The sequence below is a fragment of the Aplysia californica genome, unplaced genomic scaffold (genome assembly GCF_000002075.1).
Source record: "Aplysia californica isolate F4 #8 unplaced genomic scaffold, AplCal3.0 scaffold00860, whole genome shotgun sequence".
NCBI classification, from domain to species: Eukaryota; Metazoa; Mollusca; class Gastropoda; order Aplysiida; family Aplysiidae; genus Aplysia; species Aplysia californica.
Window position 1 is genome coordinate 1,963 of NW_004798130.1, and position 5,556 is coordinate 7,518.

Here is a 5,556-nt window from a genome sequence, read left to right on the forward strand (position 1 = left end):
TTATTATGTACTGTTGTACGCCACCAGCAATCATTTGTGGATTATCTATGTTTGAGACACATTGCGTTTGTGTATCATTATTCACACAATCTTCCATTAAAGTAATTATTCACACAATCTTCCATTAAAGTAATTATTCACACAATCTTCCATTAAAGTAATTATTCACACAATCTTCCATTAAAGTATTTGTTGCGTACAATATGCATTTCTGTAAGCCACCAGCAATCATTTGTGGATTATCTATGTTTGTGACCGATAGTGATTCATAATTGATGCAATCTTTCCTTAATGTATCAAAAATTTGTGCACAATATTATGTATTTATTATGTACGCCACCAGCAATCATTTGTGGGTTGTCTAAGTTTGTGACAGAGATTGTGGGTCATTATTCATGTAATCTTTAATTTATGTATTTCTTGTCTACAATATTCAATATGTATTTATGTACGCCACCAGCACTAGTTTGTGATGGACTGTGTGTCATTATTTGTGCAATCTTGCCTTAATAATAATGTATTTGTGTACAATATGGGAAGCGGGCTGACAAAATGAGTTACTTCTTGGATTCAAGCCTTAATGAATTGGATACTGTGATACACCACGTTTAGAGGTGAAGAATTTACAATTTATAAGTACGAAATAATAATAATAAATAATAAATAGCATTTGTATAGCGCATATCCCCGCTCAACAGCAGGCTCTATGCGTTTTACACTATATAATTACCCCAGCAGACCATAGAACACTCCGAAACATTCTCAACTTCCCGGGAAGCATACAGTGCAAGCAGCTGATTAAGCGCTCAAACACTAACAAACTGGCAAGATCTTTCACTGTCTATAGCCGGGTACCCATTCCCACCTGGGCGAAGTGAGGAAAATTCGTGTAAAGTGCCTTTCCCAAGGACACAACATCGGGCCCCTGACGGGATTCGAACCCACGACCATACGGTTGCGAGTCCGAGAGCCTAACCACTAGGCCACCGACGCCAGGTTTTATTTAAAGAATATGGCATCAATAGAACACCTACAAATTGGACCTTAATGTCGATTTTTGGCCAGCATCTCCATTGGTGGTTTGCGAGAAGTAACTCATCACTTGTATGTACTTAAGTAAGCCACCAGCAGTGGTGTGTGGACAGCCTTTGTCTGCGATGTAGAGTGTCTTCATTATTGACGCAACCTTGCATTAATGTATTTGTGCACATCATTCAACACTTTGCGGTCACTTGACGCAATTGTGCGACGATGAAAATTATCCGTTCCCGTCACCTTGCGCATTTCTGCTGGCTGTGGTGTGCGGACAGTCTATACTTGTGATGTAGAGTGTTTCAGTATTGAAGCAACCTTGCATTAATGTACTTATGTACATCATGAGTACTTAAAACAACGGCATAGTTTTAAAAAATTTCCAAAAGGGATCAGAAAAGTGGAATTTTATCTTTTCATGTTGTAGCTGTTTTATGTTTCTATTCTTATATTATATAGGAGATGCGGTCACTTTTAAGCACAAGGGGGCCATCCCGAAAAATGCTGTTTTGAGAAAATCGAAGGTAAAGTTTTTGGACCCTTGTTCAGTTTCTTTAAAAGACAAGGAGGAGAGTTTTCTCTATAACTAAGCAAACACACACCAATGAAAACCAAACTTCTCCTATAGGTAGAGCAATGCCCAATTTTGGTGTAGGTCAAGACGTCTGGAAACCCCCGGAAGTCTGGGTTAGCTCGCTTGTCCTTAAAAGCGACCACATATTTCAAATCTGTAGTGGCAACAAGACTAGGCATCAATTAGCTGTAGCGACAGTGGTGGCAGAAATCAATACACGACGGTTATGGTGAGCTCTAAGCTGTCATGCAACAGGCACGCGGGCGGCTAGATCTGGATAATTTAGGAAACGGCTCGCACAGTGGTGTCAGCCGCCAGGGTCAACCTGATCTCTTTAGTTTAGTTCAGTTTTTGTGAAAGTTTTACGGCACTTGCAACACAATAAGGTCATATAAGTGCCGAAGATTAGAGGTGTTACAAGAGAGTAATAAACACAAAAAAGAAGGGGAGATAAGGACGACAGATGATTTGTTTTATTTTTTGTTTTAGTAGAGGTTTTACGGCACTCGCAACTGCATAAGGTCATATGAGCGCCAGTAGATTAGAGGCGTTACAAGAGAGTAATAAACACAAAAAAGAAAAAGGGGAGATAAGGACCGATAGATGTTTGATAGGAAAGAAGGAGCAAACCACACCAGAGCACCCACCAACCACCCGCACCTGATCTCCAATTTGACATGCCATTATAGGTCACAAAGACAAAGAAGTTGACCCTGTTGTATATCACAGGGCTGAGATACCACAATGACTGACAGTGGGAGAGGAGTGGAAAAATACTTATTAGCAACACCTAAATTAAAATTTTAAAAAAAAGGGGGGGGGGGGATGTCACACAGTTGATAGGTGATAAGATGGGTCTCCCATAGAGAAAAAAAATCATTAACCCTACTGCTCTCTATCTTAAAATGATGTCAATCTCTCTCTCTCTCTCTCTCTCTCTCTCTCTCTCTCACCCTCACTAAATAATTATATATTCAGATATACATAGAAAAAACTTGTATTTTGTTTGTTTTAGTAGAGGTTTTACGGCGCTCGCAACTGCATAAGGTCATATGAGCGCCAGACGATAAGGAGGCATTACAAAAAAGTAACAAACATAAAAAAGAAGAAGGGGAGATAAGGACGATAGACGTTTGATAGGAAAGAAGAAGCAAACCACACCAGAGCACCCGCCAACCACCACCAAAACTTGTGTACATCTGCAGAATAGACCCAAACATATAACAGACCAGTACTAAAAAAGGGTTGTCAAATTGTATCGAAAATAAAAATAACACAGAACAAGAGAAACAAATTGAATGAGTTCAATGAGATAAGGGTTGAGAGAAGTCAGCTGGGGCTGGTCACACTAGTCACAGCTAAAAGTACAATTAGAGAGAAAGAAAAAAATGCAGTACCTTTGACACTTGAACCTACATGACACAGGTATTTATAAAGGCTGAGACTGTGTTTCTGTCACTGCAAAACTAGCAGAAGGTAAAGCTAAGAGGGAAGAGGTAGACCAAGAACAAGTTGCTTACAGAACTTGAGTTGTAGCCTTAGTTTTGGTAAGAGTTTTACGGCACTTGCAACACAATAAGGTCAAACAAGTGCCGAAGAATTGATTAAGAAGAGAGTAACATAAACAAAAAAAGGAGGAGAGAAAAGGACGAAAGATGTTCGATAGGAAGAAAGGAGCAAACCACACCAGAGCACCCGCCAACCACCCACAGAGAACTTGAACAGATGGATAACAGGAAAATGCTCGTCGTAGAATGACACACATTCATCTTGAGTTTCTGAGAAGTGAAATGAGAATCAAGCTATGACGGCTTACATCCGTTCCAGATCAGGCATTTGATGGAGAAAATTATAACAGAAAAAATTTGCTGCGACACACACGTATCCCAAGGAGTTAAAAATAAAAACTTGATGCATCCTCTCCAGCTTTTGGCTACTTAGGTCACATGACGTACCTTACAACCCTCGCAGGAGTCCACCCCATAGTGAAAGCCTGAGGACTCGTCTCCGCACACTTTACACTGAGGCGACTTGCCTCCCCCAGCTTTGGCGCTCATCAGAAGTGTCTTCATCGAACGGGAAGCAGCTGCTTCGGAAGTAGCCAGGTTGGGGGTGCGGCGGGGAATCACGACCTTATATCCTTTGACGATAACGACAACGACGACGACGACGACGCGGCACACTGCAGCTCAGCAGTGGGACTCAGCCAGGGGGAACTGCGTTCTGCATTGGCTGCTGGTCAACGGGTAAGACGGGTCTGTGGACGAAGTGAAACCTTCATTAGTAGCTCTTCCGCCTTTGTTTGAGGGTTTTTATTTTTACGGGGGTGGGGGGGGGGGTGTTGTTGTTGTTTTTTTCTTTTCTTTAGTAAGAGTTTTACTGCACTTGCAACACAATAACGTCATATATAGAAGTGCCGAAGAATAGAGGTGTTACAAGGGGGCAAGGGGATGTTTTCTGCCCAAGCTACCCCACACATCTAACTGCCTCTACTCCTCAAGACAACAATTAGAACAAACATGCAACTATTACCGAATGGCATCATGCAGAAGAGTTAACGCTCAGATGCTACTGAATCGCTAACAACAACAACAACAACAACAAGGGAGCAACGAACACCAAAAAAAAGAAGGAGGGGAGATGAGGACGAAAGATGTTTGATAGGAAAGAAGGAGCAAGCCACACCAGAGCACCCGCCAACCATCCACATTTTTAGTTTTATGGGACTCACAGCAAAACTAGGTCATACAGAAGTGAAATTGGTGAAATGGTAAAGGATTAATGCCCCAATCAACACTAGTAGGTTATTGAAGAGGCGAGACCTTCAAGTTTAACTTCTCATATATATATATATGCTTCTGGTCCAGAGACACACATATGTTTCTGTTTTGTTTTGGTAAGGTTTTACGGCACTCGCAACTGCATACAGTCAACTGGCCACCCTACCACAATACACCAAAGGCCCAGGAAGTTGTCTCACTAACAAGGCAATCCCCAATGTCCGGATTAGATGTGGGAACAACTTTACTTTACTTTATGAGGCAGGACTTCCAAATTTAACATCCGTCTCCAACAGGACAAAGACAAATGGGTTGAGAGCGTTGAAAACACCACAAAATGACCAGAGTTCAAGAAAATTTGAACCAGGGCCATCCGCTCCATAGTCCAGCATGATACCAACTTAGCTAACGAAGTGCCCCCACATTTATTACATCAGTTGGTTGAGTTTTGTTTTCGGTTTGTTTCTTTAAGTAGGAAGCCAAAAAATATACACAATAAATTCATTTTGCTGTTAGAGACTCGGGAGTATAAAGACGCTCTCGAATAAGAATATCACAAGTGATAATGTTTTTAGTTTCAGTAAGCGTTTTACAGCACTGGCACCACAATAAAATAATATCAGAAAGTGCCAAAGATGAAAGGCGTCACACAAGAGAGAGTAACAAACACAAAAAAAAGAAAGAGGGGGATCATAACGACAACGATAGATGTTTGAAGATAAGGAAAGAAGTCTGAGCAAACCACACCTGAGCACCCGCCAACCACCCACACTAGTGATCAGATGAGTGACCACCACCTGGCATTGACCCCTAAACTATTTCTACCCAGCCACGAAGAACTAACCACCTGTTGCTGCCCAGCGTCCGGTACGAACATCGAAAACAAAAGTTTCATTTTCCGCCCTTGTCTTTTTCTCTTTGATCATGATCATGACAAATGTCCTAGCTGCCCACCCTATTCATATATTTATATATCTGAATGACCGTTTGTGAGTGTGTGTGTATGTGTGTGTGTGTGTGTGTATGTGTGTGTGTGTGTGTGTGTGTGTGTGTGTGTGTGTGTGGGAGGGTGTATGAGAGTGGGTGTGTGTGTGTGTGTGTGTGGGAGGGTGTATGAGAGTGGGTGTGTGTGTGTGTGTGTGTGGGAGGGTGTATGAGAGTGGGTGTGTG

At 41.7% G+C, this 5,556-nt stretch overlaps 1 long non-coding RNA gene across 1 annotated transcript in view; it reads right to left on the minus strand.

Moving 5' to 3' along the window:
- Positions 1-3,537: 3,537 nt before the first annotated feature.
- The window catches only part of LOC106013401, a 15,163-nt gene continuing 13,144 nt past the window's right edge, over positions 3,538-5,556 (minus strand). The window contains exon 3 of the long non-coding RNA XR_001185338.2: positions 3,538-3,863. This is a non-coding gene — a long non-coding RNA (uncharacterized LOC106013401). The remainder of the gene's footprint in view (positions 3,864-5,556) is intronic.